Here is a 20,174-nt window from a genome sequence, read left to right as displayed (position 1 = left end):
TTAATAGATTCCAAGGCCAGAAGGAATCATTGTGATCATCTCGTCTGACCACATGTATAACACAGGCCAGCTGACCTTCCCTCATCTTAATTTAAAAATTGCTAGTGATGGAGAATCCTCCACAAGTCTTGGTTCATTGTTCCAATGGTTAATTACCCTAATTGTTAAACATTTATTTCCCTGTTTATCTAGCTTCAACTTCCAGCCATTGGGATATGTTTCTCGGCTAGATTGAAGAGCCCATTATGAAATATTTGTTCTCCAAGTAGGTAATTTTAGACTGTAATCAAGTCACCCCTTAAACCTCTCTTTGTTAGGATAAGTAGCTCCTCGGGTTTATTGCCATAAAGGCACATTTTTTAAATCCTTTAGTCATTCTTGTGGCTCTTCTGTGAACCCTCTTCAATTTATGAACAGCCTTCATGCATCGTGGGCGTGAGAGCTGGACACAATATTTCAGCAGCGGCCACACCAGGGCCAGATATAGAGGTAAAATCACCTCTCGACTCAAGATTCCGCTGTTTATGCATCCAAGGTTTGATCCTCCGCTGGTACAAACCAGCATGCCTCCCTTGACTTCAATTGATTTACATCACTTTATGCCAACTGAGGAACTGGACCCTTGTCTTTTTAACCACTTAAGTCCAAGACCGCAGAAGTAAATATCACTACAGGAGTTGTGTATACACTCCTATATATTTGAAATCTCCTTTACTATTTTTCATTGCACAAAAATAGAGGTTCAGAGCTATTGTTATTCAGAAAGGAGTTGTAAGATAGCAATTGTAAGGTGGGGTGGGGAAGGGATTCCAGCTGTAAATATGCAGTAGACATAAGAACGGCCATACTGGGGCAGACCAAAGGTCCATCTAGTCCAGTATCCTGTCTTCCAACAGTGGCCAATGCTAGGTGCCCCGGACGGAATGAACAGGGAATCATCAAACGATCCATCCCCTGTTGCCCATTCCCAGCTCCTGGCAAACAGAAGCTAGTGACATCATCCCTGCCCTTCCTGGCTAATAGCCACTAATGGACCTATCCTCAATGAATTTATCTAGTTCTTTTTTGAACCCTGTTATAGTCTTGGCCTTCACAACAGCCTCAGGCAAGGAGTTCCACAGGTTGACTGTGCGTTGTGTGAAAAAATGCTTCCTTTGTTTGTTTTGGTGGCCCCTACTTCTTATGTTATGAGAAGGAGTAAATAACACTTCCTTATTTACTTTCTCCACACCAGTCATGATTTTATAGACTTCTATCATATCCCCCCTTGGTTATCTCTTTTCCAAGCTGAAAAGTCCCAGTCTTATTAATTTCTCCTCATATGGCAGCTGTTCCATACCCCTATTCATTTTTGTTGCCATTGTTGGAACCTTTTCCGAGTCCAATATAACTTTTTTGAGAGGGAATGACCACATCTACACACAATATTCAAGTACCATGGATTTATAGAGAGGCAATATGACATTTTCTATCTTATTATCTATCCCTTTTTCAGTGACTCCCAACATTCTGTTCGTTTTTTTGACTGCCGCTGCACATTGAGTGGAAGTCTTCAGAGAACTATCCACAGTGACTCCCAAGGTCTCTTTGCTGAGTGGTGGTAACAGCTAATTTAGACCCCATCATTTTGTGTGTGTAGTTGGGATTATGTTTTCCAATATGCATTACTTTGCATTTATCAACACTGAATTTTATCTGACATTTTGTTGCCCAGTCACCCAGTTTTGAGAGACCCTTTTGTAGCTCTTTGCAGTCTGCCTGGGACTTAACTATCTTGAGTAGTTTTATACCATCTGCAGATTTTGTCACCTCACTGTTTACCCCTTTTTCCAGATCATGAATGAATATGTTGAATAGGACTGGGCCCAGTACAGACCCCTGGGGGCAGGGCCATCCCCACCCATTCTGGGGACCTATGCAACCCCCCCCGCACCCTGCAGGCTTGCAGTTCCCGCTGCCCGTGAGTGCAGGCCCAACCCTGCAGCAGTTCTCATGGGAGTGGGGGTAGGGCTGGGGCGGAGCAGGGGTGGGAAGGGGTGGGGTGGAGCGGCGGGGCTTTGGGGAAGGGGGAGAGTGGAGCGGGGGCTGGGGTGGGAAGAGGCGGGGCTTGGGTGGAGGCCACAGGGAAGAGGCAGAGCAGGGACTGAAGCAGCACGCAGCTGCCTAGGGCACCAGGAAATTTGGTGCCCCAAGTTTCCTGGTGCCCTATGCAGCTGCGTACTTTGCGTATGGGTAGGGACAGCCCTACCTGGGGGACACCACTGTTTACCTTGCTCCATTCTGAAAACTGACCATTTATTCCTACCCTTTGTTTCCTATCTTTTAACCAGTTACCAATCCATGAGAGAGCCTTCCCTCTTCTCCCATGACTGCTTACTTTGCTTAAGAACCTTTATTGAGGGACCTTGTTAAAGGCTCTCTGAAAATCTAAATACACTATAGCCACTGGATCTCCCTTGTCCACATGCTTGTTGGCCCCCTCAAAGAATTCTAGTAGACTGGTGAGGCATTTCCCTTTACAAAACCATGTTAACTATTCCCCATCTATGTGTCTGACAACGTTGTTCTTTACTATAGTTTCAACCAGTTTGCCTGGTACTGAGGTCAGGCTTACTGGCCTGTAATTGCCAGGGTCACCTCTGGAGCCCATTTTAAAAATTGTCATGACATTAGCTGTCCTCCAGTCATTTGGTACAGAAGCATCAATGATGCAATAGTGCATCATTTTCACCTAAGCAAAATAGCCTTTAATCAACCCAATAAAAATTACTTCAACAATAGTTTAGCAACATTATTTGGAACAATGTTTTGTAAAGAACTATGGTTTCAGAAAGTCAAGTTGTATGGGCACATCTCGTCTGCCTTGCCTTAGCCCCTTATTCATAGCAGCACAATCGTTTTGCCAACAGTAACTGGTAAGCTACAACACTGTGCTGCATCAGACCAATAATTCAGTATTCTGTGACTACTTCTTTACCTGCTGAGTGTTGCCCTCCAGCTGCCCTCCCCGTCTCTTTGGAAATTATATGCAAAATGCTCTAAAATATACCCTTTTGTACTTAATAAACTACCAGCAGAAAATGTATTCTAGCCAAGCGCCCTCAGATTACTTTATTTGTGTGAGGCTAGGAAGTTGGATGGCATAAGCCAGTCTCTGTTTTATTACAGCACAGGTTAGTTTTCCAACAATACTGGCAGTGGCTCACTTCCATCTACCAACCGTGAAATAGCAAGCAAAGCCAAGTAACTGAGCAAACTAAGTACACACTTCTGCTGCTTGAGGGCCTCTTGTTCAGCTGCCTTCTTCCACCATCCTCCATACCAAGGCTAATCACAATCTGGAGCCGTGCCAAATTGTCCTATCAAAACCCCTGACCAGTCTCAGTGTTCATTCCAGAGCCAAGTCTTGGGTCAAGTTTACTGAGGCTGTAACCCTTTCACTGAACCTCAGTCGGTTTCTGGTTGGCATGCATTCCACACAAAAACTCAGTGAGGAACCCAGGTGCTCTCCAATCTGAAACCATTAAGAAAAGACAGTGGTTATCGTTAAATTTTGGGGCCACCAGAACCTAAAATTCAAAACAAAACTCAGAATGTGGGGAGAACAGCAATTCTTATGACCCAGAACTGCAAGCAAAAAAACACACCCCAAAAGTAACCCAACTCTGATCTCATACTATGCTGGTGTAAAAACAACATGAGTTCAGAATCAGCCCAAGGTTCATAGGAAACTCTACCAAATGAATCAGTCTAGTAATTTATGAGCCAGATTCAGGTGTAAATCCACAATAATTCTAACATGGAAATGGTGCACAGGCAGCATAAATCTTATTTGGAGCATGGGCGCATCCTGCTGATCAACATTTCTTCATTACAGCCAAAATAATCCTTCCCTGGAGCATCTTATCTGAAATCCACCCTGCTGTTTGGAAAGGAGGTTTTAGCTTTTAAGGGACGATCCTTCAAGATCCTGATCCCTCCTGCCAGGTGCTCAGTGTCCTCAGCTCCCAGTTAAGTCAACTGGAAAGGAAGCCACACAGAACCTTCAACAGACAGGATCAGGCACTTAGAACACCAAGACAGAAGCCCAGATGTCTTGAGTTCCTTGGAAGATTAAAAGAATAAACGTCTCTTAACTTACCCAAAGCTCCTGAAAGGAAATGCTGTTTTGTTCTGAAAATGTTTTTTTTAAAAAAGCCTCTTCCCAGCATTATTGAGAACAAACTGTCTTTAAGGAAGAACATGGAGTTATTCTGGAGTTTACACCAGTGTAAATAAAATCAGAGTCCAGCTTTGTATCTTACTGGTAATGCTAAGCTTTGAATTCTTTGTCTTTATAGCTCTTTCTTTTGTTGGACAATTTTATGTTTTCTGCTAAGTCCTGATAAACAGTTTCAGCATAAAATCAGTATTTCCTTTCAGGAACTTCAGGTAAATTCAGTTGCTCTCAATTCTTTTACCCTGGGATTTTCTGCGGAACCTGAGGGAGTTAGACACCCACAAGTCTGCAGTTTGCTCACATGAATAGGTGCTTAATGTGAGTAAGAGTTGCACAAATGGCTCCATAATGTTTGTAAATCACTTTGAGATACTCAGGGAACACGAGCTTTAAGTTGAGCAGTATTTTAGTATAGTTGCCTACAATAGTAAAAGATTAGGAAAAACATAATGTATCAAACAGATCTCATGTACATATGATATTGCAGAATTAAATATATAGTTATGTTTTATATGTAATCTGTTTGATTTATGGGCTTAATGTTATATTAAAAACTCATGCATACAAAATATTTCTGTATAGTAGCAACTTGCTTATTTGCACCATTACAAATTGCTGAATTTTGCCAGACAGTAAGCAAACAAGAGAATGGGTCATGTATTACAAAATTGACTTTGTTTGCTAAGGCTGTGATTTGCAGAGGGGCCTAAAAGGAGTTAGGCATAAACCTGCAAGGTGTCTCCAGCAGCCCATAGGATTAGGGCAAGATGCTGATTGTTGATTAACTTTAATGGGAATTGCAGATGCTCAGCAACTCTCTGGATCAGGCCCATATTTTTTTGGATGCAGTTTGGTTGTGATTATTTGATAATCTTTCATCATGGACTTACAAGGCTACAATTCAGTGGACACCATTAAAAACCCTCCATATTCTTGCCCCTGGTAGCTCCTGTAACCTTAGTAATTAGACAACACTTTTGGGCAGTGGCTACAATTCATGTTATGTGGGTTAGCCTAAGGGAGAGAGCACTGGACCAGGACTCAGGAGATGTGGGTTCTATTCCTGCCTCTGGTCTGCTGTGTGACCTTAGGCAAGGTACTTCACTTCTTTGTGCTTCCGTTTCCCAATCTGTAAAACAGGGATAATGATACTCACTTCCTTTGTAAAGCCCTTTGAGCCTGTTGATGAAAAGCGCTATAAGCTAGGTATTATTACAGCACTGAATACGTTGTCACAGTGTTTAACAAATTATAAACTAAAACAAACACACTGGACCAACTTTTTAGAGGCGAACTTATCAATACACAGGTCAAAATGTGCGTGCCCTCACAGTGACTGCAAAATTCCACAATTTTTTCATATAAAATAGCCACCTGCATATGGTAACTGACATTCATTGGTGTACATGCAGAATTGAGACAGGTGAAGCATTCGATTGAAGCGTACACCATTTGTGCTCCACTTTGAGAATATGTCCGAAGGGATATTCAGCCATGCATATCTAGGTTGCTGATTCAAATCCACCCCATTGTAGAAATGACCTGACGTCGAGTTGGCTCATTCCATTTCCTAATGGATACCCAAGAACCACCACCACAATTAATGTTTTCACTGGTGGCAATAGAAAAGTTTCAAGGACTGAATAGTTATAAAAACTGAAATTCCATCTCCTTGCTAAAGGTGATCTCTTCTGACCAGATCAGAGGATCACTGGAGGAATAGCACTGCTGCTATCCATCCTGTACCCAGTCAGTGAATAAACAGAGGAGTAAAGTTTCCAAGGGCTGGCAGTCTGGCACTTTTCTTAAGGGATTCCAAAGAAAAGAGGAGAAAATTTGGCTCAGTGTGTCAAACTATATTTCTGAAATGATGGAAATCGGCCAGTTCAGTATTTGAAATCTGTTTAGCTAGAAGGATTTGAAATATCCAAGTGACATGAATACAATGTGTGCGTGGTGCACTGCCATAATTAAATGTTTCAAGAGGAGGTTACACTCAGACTGTCAACAGCATTAAGCAGCCTTGGGAAAAAGGCTACAGAAAACAAGCTACTGTAAAGAGAACTTATGACACCTATAACCATAGCTGAATTGATAAAGAAACAAGACAACAAATTCCCCAGTGGTGGGGAAAATGAAGTGAAAAGAAATGGTGGTGGCTGAATTAAGGCCCTGTCAAAGGATGTCAGATATTGTTTTCTTTTGGTCGGGGGTGGGGAGGAATGTGGTTGACATGAAAGCTGGAAAGAATATGATTTTAAAGGAGATAAATTGAGTATCACTTTTATCTCTCCCCTTCCGTTCCCCGTCACAGACACACACACTCCTCTCTTTGCTCTGGACTTCTATAAGTGAAACAACTGCCAGACAGTTTTGCTATTACTTGAAATAGATATAAACCACTTGGGGCTTTTTAACATTGTGCCTGAAAATCATGTAACAGATAAAGCTGCTGAGGAGACTCATAATAATCAATATAAAATACATTTCAGAGGGCATTTTAATTAATTTCCATCAAACATGACTCATTTATTTTTCCAGTATTAAAAACGGTGACAAACTCTGCTGTATGACTCCCAGATAGCTTGCTTTTCTTTAATTGCTATAAGACAGTAACCCTGACCCCAGCCGGCAACCTATATCATTACCACAGAGAAGACCTGACCGAATGTATTGATTGGATTTCAGAAGCAGGATGAACTGCTGGATCCAAATTTAACTACTCCCATTATCCCTAATCAGTTATGTCTTTGCTCATGAAATACTCACTGTATGACATTCAAAATCAAGTCCAGACACAATGATGAAAAAGTTGCAGTGAGGAAACAAACTAGAATCTGACAAAGTACAGTCAGATAGCATTTAGGAACAGGTATAGGAATTATGAATAAAGTGTATATTGCAGAAATGCCAGTACATCACTTCAGGCTGCTGGCTCCAGACAATTTTGAATTTGCAGTATGGCATTTTATCCATTCTCTATTGATTCTGGCTTATGATTACCTGCAATTTACTTGTGTTCTACATTTATTATACAGTACCATTTTTTACGCTGCTCACAGTGGCAATACTGAACAAGTAGCAGGTTCATCTTAGTAGTTGCATAGCAGCAGATGTAAGAGCCTAACTAATGGAGTACAATAGCTTATTAGTTATAATTGCTGTTTTTTCCCTGGTTTCAGTTGTCCCACATTAAATTGAGTGTCATAATTTTAAGATAAAATCTACCATTGCTTTATACAAACCTGTCATTAATATTAGTTTCACCTCAATGACAATCTGAGATGATGTACTAAAGAGCTTAAATTCTGAAACAGATTTTTTCTTCAAAGAAATTAAACTCATTATTTTGTGGGGAAGGGGGTTTCCATCAGCCTTGTGAGCTTCATTTGATCGTACAAACAGAGCTTTAAACACCACCATATTTCCCTCTTGAGCAGTGACAGGTTAGGCTTCGTTTGGCGTAGCTGCAAACAGTGACAGAATTAAAAATTCAACAGAAAACAAGCTTTTCATTCCAGAGAAGATATTCATAACCTGATGGGTAAACATGAAGAATGAGACAAGCTGGTTGTATGAATCTTGCATAGAAAAGATTACTCTGCTTCACGCAAGAAAGTTTAGCCGCTTTATTTTGTGTCTTTGCAGTGTTGTTCAATTCAAAAAGGGGTTTTGTGCACACAGATATTCCTGTCTTTCCTGTGCCATATCAAGAGGTAGCACTGTAGTTCTCATGATTTATAACTGTTTTTTAATCAATATGTAATTAACTATTCTGCTTTGAGAGCTCAAATACGCTGCTGACATTGTCTGATTGGCTCGGTTTGGTGAACTGCTGCAGCTGATGGCTGACCTAGTTGAGCAAGAAGCAGCGTGCATTGGCCAGGTTATGAATCCAGATAAAACTAAATCTGTGTCAATTACCATCAAGCAGCCTCTAGCTCAGTATTGACCTGTCCAGATGGGACACTGACAGTTGCCACCTGCTCAGATACTTGGGCCAGTGCTGGAGGTTGGTTGACAGATGTGGACACTTATATAGCAGCAGCTGCTGCCATGTTTTGGGCCCTTCAGAAGCCTGTGTGGGGATGTTGAGACATCAAGTTTGCTACAAAGCTGTCAATCTATAGACCCTTGGTTATACCTGTGCTACTGTATGGCCATGATACACGGGCACTGAGGAAAGCTGAAGAGTAGTGAATTGGTGTTCTGGAATTTTGTCATCTTAACAGTTATTCCATATGAAGTGGCAGAACAAGATCAAAAACAAGGATATTTGTAGCCAAACCCAGTAATTGCCTCCATCAGCACTGGTTCAGTTTCGACAAATTTCTTGGTATACATATTGGGCTGGAAGACCAACGAATTATGAAAGATGCTTACCAATGAATGTCGCTACAAGGCCAGTGATAACATGGTTGTCAAAAGCTTTGTCATGATAGTGGATCATCAGTGACACAAACTGAGTAGCCAGACTGACTATGTTAAGGATCTAGGTAGAGAATGATCTGGGTGGCACTCAATCTGCAAGGAGGCTAAGGCCTTGTCTACACTACAAAATTGAGTTGACTTAAGTAACGTTGATGTATAGCCGCCACATTAATTAAACCGCAGTTGCACGTCCACACGTCATTCCTTGTGTCAACGGTGTTCATCCACAGTAGCAGCGTTTGTATCAACACAGAGAGCAGAGCACCAGAGCTAGCTACACCACTGTGCAACTTGCCACCAACTAGCGCGGGGTGTTTTCGGAAGGGCTTGCAATGACTCATAGATGTAAACAAGTCCCTAGGGGTGGCTGGGAACATGAGTTCAGCATCCTATGGTGCAGTTTTCCCAATCCCCCTTTCATAAACCCCACTAACCCATACATTTGCCATCTCTGTGAGAAGCATGGATCCTGCACTGCGCTTCAGTATTGCGCTGAGCATTACAAACACAATGAACCTGATCCTGCAGTATTTCCAGAGCTGAGAGTCTGATGATGCCTTGGTGGATGTGCCATGGAAACAAACAATTCAAGATTGGTTTTGGCATTCATGAGATGCTGCACACAGAGGACCACCAGTTCTGGCCCCAAGAAACAAGCACGGACTGGTGGATCACATTCTTATGCAGATATGGGACGATGAAGAGTGGCTGCAGAAATTTCAGATGTGCAAGGCCACATTACTGGAGGAGCTTGCCACAGCCCTCCAGCACAGCGACAATAGGAGAGCTGCATGCATGGTGGACAAGCAAGTGGTGATCACTGTGTGGAAGCTGGCAATGCCAGACTGCTACCAATCAGTCAGGAATCAATTTAGAGTTGGTAAATCCACCGTGGACATTGCTGTGATGCAAGTGTGCAGGGCCATTATTTGCATCCTGTTATGATGGACTGTGACTCTAAGTAATGTGCAAGAAATAGTAGATGGTTTTGCAGCTATGGAGTTGCTGAACTTCAGTAGGTCGATAGAAGGCACACATCCTTATTCTGGCATCAGATCACCTTGCAATGGAGTACATCAATTGAAAGGGCTACTTTTAAATTTAATATCCCTGTGGCGAGGAAAACACCACAGCAGCCCAATGCCATAGCATTTAATTTCAGAAAAAGGGACTATGCAAAAATGAGGAGATTAGTCAAACAAAAATTAAAAGATACAGTACCAAAAGTGAAATCTCTGCAAGCTACAGGGAAAGTTTTTGAAGACACCATAATAGAGGCTCAACCTAAATGTATACCCACAAATTAAAAAAAACATTGTAAGAAAACCAAAAAAGTGCCACCGTGGCTAAACAACAAAGTAAAAGAAGCAGTGAGAGACAAAAAGGCATCCTTTAAAAAAGTGGAAGTTAAATCCTAGTGTGGAAAATAGAAAGGAGCATATACTCTGGCAAATGAAGTGTAAAAATATGTTTAGGAAGGCCAAAAAAGAATTTGAAGAACTAATGTATTTAGACTTGCAGAAAGCCTTTGACTAGGTCCCTCACCAAAGGCTCTTAAGCAAAGCTCTTAAGAATGTAGAGAGGTAAGTAGTGATGTCCCCAAGGGGTCTGTATTGGGACCAGTGCTGTTCAATATATTCATAAATGATCTGAAAAATGGTGTAAACACTGTTGTGGCAAAATCTGCAGATGATACAAAACTACTCAAGATAGTTAAGTCCCAGGCAGACTGCGAAGAGCTACAAAAGAATCTCACAAAACTAGGTGACTGGGCAACAAAATGGCAGATGTGGTCACCCCATCTCAAAAAAGTGGGGATATGATAGAAGTCTCCAAAATCATGACTGGTGTGGAGAAAGTAACTAAGGAAGTGTTATTTACTCCTCATAACACAAGAACTAGGAGTCACCAAATGAAATTAATAGGCAGCATTTTTTCCACACAGTGCACAGTCAACCTGTGGAACTCCTTGCCAGAAGATGTTGTGAAGACCAAGACTATAACATGGTTCAAAAAAGAACAAGGTAAGTTCATGGAGATGAGGTCCATCAATGGCTATTAGCCAGGATGGGCAGGGATGGTGTCCCTAGCCTTTGTTTGCCAGAAGCTAGGAATGGGTGACAGGGGATGGATCACTTGATGATTCCCTGTTCTGTTCAATCTCTCTGGGGCATCTGGCATTGGCCAAGACAGGATACTGGGCTAGAAGGACCTTTGGTCTGACCCAGTATGGCCATTCTTATGTTTTCTATAGCGTTGCAAGCTCTGGTGGCTCACCATCGTCATTTCACTGACATCAACACAGGCTGATCAAGGAAAGTGCATGACACATGCATCTTTAGGAACACAGGCCTGTACAGAAAGCTGCAAGCAGGACTTTCTTTCCAGATCAGAGGATTGCCATTGTGGATATTGAAATGCCAGTAGTGATCCTGGGAGACCCTGCTTACCCCTTATTCTCATGGCTCATGAAGCCATATACCAGCCACCAACAGCATCAAGGAATGCTTTAACAACAGGCTCAACAAGAATGATTGTTGAATGTGCCTTTGGCCACTTGAAGGGCTGCTGGCACTGTCTACTCATGAGATTAGACCTCAGTGAAGAAAATACCCCTATGGCATTGATGCCTGCTGTGCACTTCATGGTAACTGTAAAGCAAAGGGGGAGAAGTTTCTGCAGGGGCGGACTGGCTGTCTGCTGATTTTGAGCAGCCAGATACCAGGGCTATAAGAAGAGCTCAGTGAGGAGCTATTCAGCTCAGGGAGGCTTTGAAGGAGCATTTTAATAGTGAGCCACAGTAATGTGAGTTGCTGTACTGTGCTGTGCTTGGTTGGTTTTTTTTTTGGTTTTTTTTGTTTTGTTTTTTTGTTTTTTTGGGTGGGGGGGTTGCACTGTGCTATGAACCTTGTAATGAGTGATATGTGTGCTAATATAACAATGCAAAAACAACTATTGCTATTATCTTTGAATGGTGGCCACAGCCACCATACGTTAGAGATTAATAAAGATGAATTCAGTTTCCTAAGATAGACTTTTATTTCACAGCCATGCAAATATACCTGCTTCAAGCTGAAATAAACTTCTTACATACAGGTAAAAGTATCTTTAAGGGGGAAGGAACAGGGAATTCACAAACATATACACCAACCTAGTCTGTCACAGCTCGGTGGACGTGCTGCTATCACTGTATTCAGTGTCCTTCGGAGCAGCATGGTTGGCGTACTACTGTGGCCCCAAAAGAAATCTGGGCTGTGGGGGTGAGGGGAGTGTAGGGAGGTCCTGGAATGCAGTTCTGTATGGGATGCAGGAGGAGGTGAGCACAGATGCACTCAGCCTGAAGTTCAATTAGGGACTGCAGCATGTCTGTTTGCTCCCTGGGCAGCAAGGTCATCTCTTAATAAGGTGGTTGAGGTGGGGTCACCGCCAAAGATGGCAAGCAGCTCCTTGTAGAAGTAGCATGTCTGTGGCTCTGCCCCAGCATGACTGTTTGTCTCCCTTGCCTTCTAGTACACCTACCACAGCTCCTTAATTTTCATGCGTCACTGCTGCGTGTACCTGTCGTAACCCTTCTCCACCATGCCCCAAGCAACCAGCCTTAGATGTCTAAGTCCCATGGCTGGATGGGAACTGTGACTGCACAGTCTTCTCTCCCCACAGACACCACCTTAAGTGTACTCCATGCAGGAGCAGGTCTGCTGCGTGGCTCCAGCATGGTCAACTGCTAAGTTAGCTCTCCACTCTGAGCAAATAGGAAATGGAACTTCAAAAATTCCTGGGGCTTTAAAAGTGGAGGAGCATGTACCAGTGTACCTGGCTTTCAGGCAGTGGGGTCCAAAACAGTGATCAGAGTGGCCACAGTGAGGCATTGTCGACGTAAGCGACTCAATGTCTACACTGACCCTGCATCGCCCTGACTATGTCAACCTACACGCTATGCCTCTCACCAAGGTAGATTTATTAGGTCTGCATAACGGGCAAGTTAAAGCAGCATGACGAACATTGTAGACACCTACAGAATTAGGTCAACATAAGGCAGCTTATGTCAACCTAACTCTATTGTGTAGACCAGGCCTACATCCCTCTAGAATTTGCCAGGACAACAGTGATGGCAATGAATTAGCATATTACTTTTAAAGGCACCATAACTGTATGGGCTGCTATGAAGATGACAAAAAATATCATGGGTCTCACCCAAAGGGCTTACAATCAAACTCAAACTATTACATTTCACAGAACTTTTCAGGTGCTAAAAAGTACAGAGACATTGTTGGAGTATAGATCAGGTTTCTAGATACCGTGGTGATGGATACTTTACAAAAGCCATTAGATGGTAGTTATAGAGCTTTGCAAAAGAACTGGGGCTTAAGGAAGCATTGGCAATGAAGGCAGTCCTCATGTTGAAAGTCAGAGTCTGCTGCAAGCCAAAGGAGTGGGATGTAAAAGATAAAGTCAAAAGTGGATAAGGGAGAGAAAGGGAGTCTCAAGGGAAGAGGTTCTGATAATAAAACAACAAGTGTTACGCCAGCAAGAGCTCACTAGCAATTCACAGCACATATCCCTATGTTCTTTATGTCAAGAACAGGACCATTTTCCTAACAATGGAAAAGCATCCCATCGGGATCACAAAAGGGTGCTTAATCCCAGGCAATGCCCCTTTCTACACTGGTACCAATGTGTGTCTTAAACAAAACTTATGGGTCAAATACCATCAGCATAAGTGGGTACAACTGCAGTCAAACAGTAAACCTGGCCCTCTATCTTGCACCGTTACTAGTCAATAAAAGTCAGCATGCTGAAATTTTAAGGCAAAAATGAAAGACAGTGACACACTCCCTTACAGGATCTTTCCAGTTACTACTTTTGGGTAGAGTCTAAAGCAGGTTAAAGTTTCACCCTTTTCGGGGGGAAGGGAGGGTAAAGAAAACCATTTTCAAAAAAAAGAAAAAAGTGTGGAAAAAAATTACCAAAAATATCAGTTTTTTTCTGAATGTTATTTTTATTGGTAATTTACTGAAATATGTTTATGATAATGATTTTAAAATTTTCAGTTGCCACAAACTACATTTTTTAAGATGATTTCAATATAAATTTAGATGAAACGTCTATTAAAAGGAAAGTCACAAAAAGTATTGGTACAAAGTGAAAGATGGGTCTGTTCTGAATTCTGCAAAATGAAGACCACTTTTTTCCAAATTTTAACTTGCTTTATTAAAAATCAAATGTCAATTTAACTAGTTAGATATATCGTCACTTGCTGTAATTCAGCATACTGCCATTGACTTCAGTCTGCACCTATATCCTTAAAGAAATATTGTATTGAATAGTAGGGAAAGATCCTGTCTTATAGTTAAGTAGCTTAAATTTGGCTCTGAGCTACATCATTGTAGATCTGCAGTAATTCCAAATCAATGGGCCAAATTCTATCCTTTTACTTAAATCACGTGCAGTTCCATTGAAATGGGTAGTAAATGGTGTAAGTGAGGGGGAAATGTAACCCAATATACAACATGCAATGGCGTAAGAGAGCAGAATTTGGCCATGTTATAGTTTTACACTTCACAAAAGCTTTCAATGCTAGTGCCATGCCCGTTATTTCAGCATGTCCAGCTTTTTTCCTTATTTTCTCTGTTTTAAAATCTTTGGCCAGGTTTGCCAGTTAGAAGAAAGACGGCAGAGAAAAGATTCTGTAAACATCCTAATTGGTGTGATTGCATATTTTCTGCGTTGTGAAGAGTGGCAGAAGTAATATTGACTGATCACTGCCAGCTGACGGCGAAATGTCGAGACAGGGTTGCAACAATATACTTTGTGATGAACCAATTCTGAATACAAAGTTGAGCACGGAGAGCAGAAATTAAGTGAGAATGAAAAAGCATAAACACTTCTGATTAACAGCCAATAGCACCAGCTGGAACAGACAATATAACAGACCTCCTAGAGCAAAAGGGTCAGCTACGCTGATGACAGGCTTGGCAATGCAACCTTGTTAATAGCAAGGTGAAACCTCATTTGCTCACAATTTTATAGGCTGTTTTGTGGACATCTATTGCAAATTGATGTTAGTAGATGGAATTGTATTTAGCTCCGATTCTCTGGCAAAAAGAAGGATTAAAAAGAGTATTTTAGCGAGATGATCTTTGACCAGCAAAGCAGATGTGAGTTACAGCTGCCCAAACACCTTCAAAACAACAGTAACAAAAAACCCCATACAAGTCTGTAAATCTGGTTCCTGAATGAGTGGCCATGTGTGCTTTTATTAGGCTCTCACCAGAGTGCCATGAAAGCTGATAAAGATCTTCCACTACAACAAGAAAACAATGTAATTGTTGAATGCTGCATGACATTGCAGCTCAATTCAAAAATAGTTAGACAACGAAAGGTATTTTCAAACAGGACCTTCAGTAATAAGTAGAGGCTAGTTAAAGAACATTAAAAGGCATTTAAGCTTCATTGTCTAACCTCATAACTATTACACTTATTTGCACTTTGAAATTGCCATATCAAGATTTCATTTTAAACCCCAATATTAATCTCTGGTTTCTCTTCAACATTCTAGCTCTGTAGTTCTGTTTAGTTTCACCTCTCTGGAGATATACAGAATCTTTGTGAGTTATTTATAAATAAATCAAAATTCATCTTAAGAAAGGATGCATGTTTCTTTGTAAAGAGATTATGAAAAATGTGGGAACTAAACAACACCGACCTCCTAGTGTAGGACCAATGTAATATTAAATCTGGCTCTATTGAAGTCAACAGAAGTATATACAAAACAGAAGTATATACAAATATTCTAGATCTGATTGTGAGATGTTGACTATCTCTTACGACAGCTTATCATAAGTTTATGGAGGAGATGGTATGATGGGATAACATGATTTTGGTAATTAAATTGATCTTTAAATATTCATAGTAAATAGGCCTAATGGCCTGTGATGGGATGTTAGATGGGGTGGGATCTGAGTTACCCAGGAAAGAATTTTCTGTAGTATCTGGCTGGTGAATCTTGCCCATATGCTCAGGGCTTAGCTGATTGCCATATTTGGGGTCGGAAAGGAATTTTCCTCCAGGGCAGATTGGAAGAGGCCCTGGAAGTTTTTCGCCTTCCTCTGTAGCATGGGGCACGGGTCACTTGCTGGAGGATTCTCTGCTCCTTGAAGTCTTTAAACCACGAGTTGAGGACTTCAATAGCTCAGACATAGGTGAGGTTTTTCGCAGGAGTGGATGGGTGAGATTCTGTGGCCTGCGTTGTGCAGAAGGTCGGACTAGATGATCATAATGGTCCCTCCTGACCTTAGTATCTATGAATCTATGCTGACCAATGTTGTCTCATTGTTTCATTATACTCTCTTTCTCAATCCATCTTTTGTTTCTTGCCTTAGACTGTATGGGCTTTGAGCAGGAACAATCTTTTTATTCTGTTTGTACTGCACCAAGAACAAATAGTCCTGGTCCATGAATACAGCTCTTAGTCATGGACCAAAATAATACCAAATAATACCACCAATTACAAAGTTCTGATTACCTTGAACTAACTTTAATAGAGGTTGAGGGTGTTCATGTCAGAAGATCAATTCCAAGGTCCTAATCCTGGAAACACATATGATAATATTATATATTATATATTTAATTAGTCCAGCTACACTCACTGAACCAGATCCTCAGCTGATGTCCACAGCTCCATTGATTTCCAGTAATCTATGCTGATTTACACCAGTGGGGGATCTGGCCCAAAAGCAGTATATGTGATTACAGAATCAGGGCCCTAGCTCCAAACACTTGCACTTTACCTTAGACTAGCACACGGACAATAAGGTTTCTCAGCCTCTATGAAAGATAGCTTACATTAGTTGTCGAAGGCAGTGGTTTTCAAATATTTCTGGGGACCTAGTTGAAGAAAATTGTTGAGGCCCATGACCCAACAGAGCAGGGGATGAGGGGTTTAGGGTGTGGGAGGGGCTCAGGGCTGGGGCAGAGGGTTGGGGTGCAGGGGTAAGGGCTGTGGGGTGGGGGTGCAGGCTCTGGGGTGGGGCTGGGGATAAGGGGTTTGGGTTGCAGGAGCGGGTTCCAGGTTTGGGGAGACTCAGGGCTGGGGCAGGAGCATGGACTTACCTCCAGTGGCTCCCAGTCAGCAATGCAGCTGGGGTGCAGAGGCAGGCTTCCTGCCTGTCCTGGCACCATGGGCTACACTGTGCCCCAGAAGCGGCCAGTAACAGGTCCGGCTCCTAGGCGGAGGCGTGCGCAAGTGGCTTCACGCAACCAAGAGGAGTGGTTCTCAACCAGAAGTATGTGTACTTCTGGGAGTACACAGATGTCTTCCAGGGGGCACATCAACTCATCTAGATATTTGCCTAGTTTTACAATAGGTGACATAAAAAGCACTAGTGAAGTCAGTACAAACTAAAATTTGTTTATACTGCTCTATATACTATACACTGAAATGTAAGTACAATATTTCTATTCCAATTGCTTCATTTTATAATTATATGGTAAAAATGAGAAACTAAGCAATTTTTCAGCAATAGTGTGCTGTGACACTTTTGTATTTTTATATCTGATTTTGTAAGCAAGTTGTTTTTAAGTGAGGTGAAACTTGGGGGTGCGCAAGACAAATCAGACTCCGGAAAGGGGTACAATAGTCTGGAAAGATTAAGAGCCATTCATCTAGAGGTCCCAGGTTCAATCTCCACTAATATCCCATGAAGTGGCACTGGAATTAGATACATTTTGCAGTTTCTTCTCCTCCATAAACACACTGATGCTGCAGAAGAGATCATTATTGTTTATTCTCTCTAAGTCCTTGTCTACACTTGTCTCACAGCAACTTTCTCATTCAGGCATGTGAAAAAACACCCCTCCTGAGCCCTGCAAGTTTCAGCGTTGTAAAGTAGCAGTGTAGACAGTGCATCAGCACGGGGAGCCGCACTCCCAGCACTGGTAGCGACGCCCTTCGTGGAGGTGGGGTTTTTATAGTGCCGTGACTACACAGCCACGTTAAAGCGCTGCTTAACATTGCTAAGTGAAGACATGCCCTTAGAAGAAAGTATAAGTATGTCTTTTTCTAAAGTATTGGATCATTCAGGGGTGAGGATTACCTAAATTCAGAATATATGAAAGACAATGACAGCTCCAGACGTGCCATGATCACAGTTTATAATTATATGTTATCTTTAAGGTAATAATATATCTTAAGAAAGAATTACTGACAGTCTGAGGAGATAGAGGAACAAAGAACAATGGCCTGGAACTAAGAGTTCAATACTTGAGATCAGAGAAGTTCTTAAAGGAAAAAACAATTACTGGAAAAGACTTCCAAGGAAGATGGATGAATCTACTCTGGCCACTGAGTAAGGGAAGTCTGGAGCCAAGACTCCATCTATTCCCTACTCGTCTCCACGGGGAGGTAGGTAGGTAAGGTGGGTAAATAGCCTCGTTTATGACCACATATCTGAGCCTAAGGTCCAGGTGGCACATATATACACACATACTTTCTCTTACCCACTTGCATGTGTTCTCTAGTCCGAGTTACAATCTAGCCAAATGCATTTACCACAAGGGGTAGATTTTAGAGTAGCAGCCGTGTTAGTCTGTATCTGTAAAAATAAAAGGAGGACTTGTGGCACCTTAGACACTAACAAATTTATTAGTGCATAAGCTTTCATGAGCTGAGCTGTAGCTCACGAAAGCTTACGCTCAAATAAATGTGTTAGTCTCTAAGGTGCCACAAGTCCTCCTTTTCTTTTCAAGGGGGGGTAGTTCAGTTTCCAGGTCCTTTCAGGCACTGTCCTCTGTCTGGTGAAACTGCCAAGAAGGTTGCCAGTTATTGCCAATTGGGTTGCTGGTTTCTGTGAAGTTTGAACAATCAGTGTAGGCCTGATTCTTCACTGCCTTGCACCTTGTATGGTCACGTACACAGTGGTGAGCTGGAGCCGGTTCGCACTGGTTCGTGCGAACCGGTTGTTAAATTTTGAAGCAGTTTTAGAACCTGCTAAAAATTGTTACGGCTCCCTGAGATCCCAGCCAGGGAGGCTCCCCCAGCTCCTCCCCCCTCTTGCAGAGCCTCAGCGTGCTGCACCACCGGCACCAGCGCCCTGGACCGCTCCTGGGCAGCTCTGCAGCTCCAGCCGCTTTGAGCGGCATGGTAAGGGGGTGGGGCTGTGAGCTCCGGCGGGCCGCGCGGCATCCATTCACGCTGCCCTGAGCAGCATGGTAAGGGGGCTGGGCCGGGGCTGGGAGGAGGGGTTGGATAAGGGGCAGGGAGTGGTTGGAGGGGGCGGAGGTTCTGGGGGTGGTGGTCAGGGGACGGAGAACGGGGGCGGTGGGTTGGGTAGGTGTGGGAGTTCCGAGGGTCTGTCAGGGTGGTGGTGGATGGGGTCGGGGCAGTCAGGGGACAGGGAACAGGACAAGTTGGGTAGGGGGTGGGGTCCTGGGGAGCAGTTAGGGTGGGGGGTCTCGGGTAGGGGTGGTCAGGGGACAAGGAGCAGGAGTGGGGTTGATTGGTTGCAGGTTCTGAGGGGGGCAGTCGGGGGCAGGAAGTGGGTGGGGGTCGGACAGAGGACGGGGACAGGCTGTTTTGGGAGGCACAGCCTTCCCTACCTGCCCCTGACACAATTTTGCAATCCCGATGTGGTCCTCGGGCCACCTTGGTCTAGTTTATTATTTTATTAACAGGGGTCGCACTTGCCTTGATGTCATGTTGATATGCTTTTAATAAAGCAATACCTGGTTTCTATTGCAATAAACATGTAAAATATTTTTTTATTGTTAAGTCTGACTCCCAATGACTCCGTGCATTGCCACTTTTTATGGAGAAAGGTACAAAAAATACATACTGTGGCACATCCCTTAAATCAGAACTTTTTATAGGGAACCAGTTGTTAAGATTTTGGCAGCTCATCACTGCAGTGTACACCTGCAGAAGGAAGCATTTTTATACCCAACTTTCCCTTCACTTTGCAAAAGTATGGATGATTATACAAGGTGCAAAGGAATAGATAGTTGGAACCTTTTCTATCCCAGGTCACATATTTGCTACCTCTGCTCTATCGTAGAAAATACAAAAAACAAACCCATTCTGACAGCTAATAAACAAAAAAAGTGAAAACTTCCCATAAAATGTATGTTTTTTCACTAGGCTCTAATGCAGGGTCATGACCCCTCAAGGGGTTACAAGGTCGTTACATGGGGATCATGAGCTGTCAGCTCCATGGGGCTGACAGCTCCAAGCCCCAATGAAATTAAATTAACTCCCCCTCCCATTTTTAATTTATAAGGGGAGGGGGCACACTCAGAGGCCTGCTGTGTGAAAGGGTCACCAATACAAAAAGTTTGAAAACCACTGCTCGTGTGTGTCTGTCAACCAGAAACCGTGTGTCTGGGCTGAGTTAGGTCTTGGAATGGATAATGAAGAAGTAGAGAGCAAGAGAGAGCATCCACATGCTGGCTTTTCAGTAGGTGAAACAAAAATCCAGTAATGTATTTTGAGGATTATGGTAAATAACTTTCAGAGATGACCGGCCTAGAC

At 42.7% G+C, this 20,174-nt stretch overlaps 1 protein-coding gene across 2 annotated transcripts in view; it reads right to left on the bottom strand.

Moving 5' to 3' along the window:
* Positions 1-20,174, bottom strand: part of DCC (DCC netrin 1 receptor) — a 948,238-nt gene that overhangs the window by 725,778 nt on the left and 202,286 nt on the right. The gene's annotated exons all lie outside the window — the stretch shown is intronic.

This window comes from Lepidochelys olivacea, assembly GCF_965140295.1.
Source record: "Lepidochelys olivacea isolate rLepOli2 genome assembly, chromosome: 5".
In the NCBI taxonomy this organism is placed as follows: Eukaryota; Metazoa; Chordata; order Testudines; family Cheloniidae; genus Lepidochelys; species Lepidochelys olivacea.
Note: the sequence above shows the minus strand (reverse complement) of the source record. Positions and strands in the feature narration are given on the sequence as shown.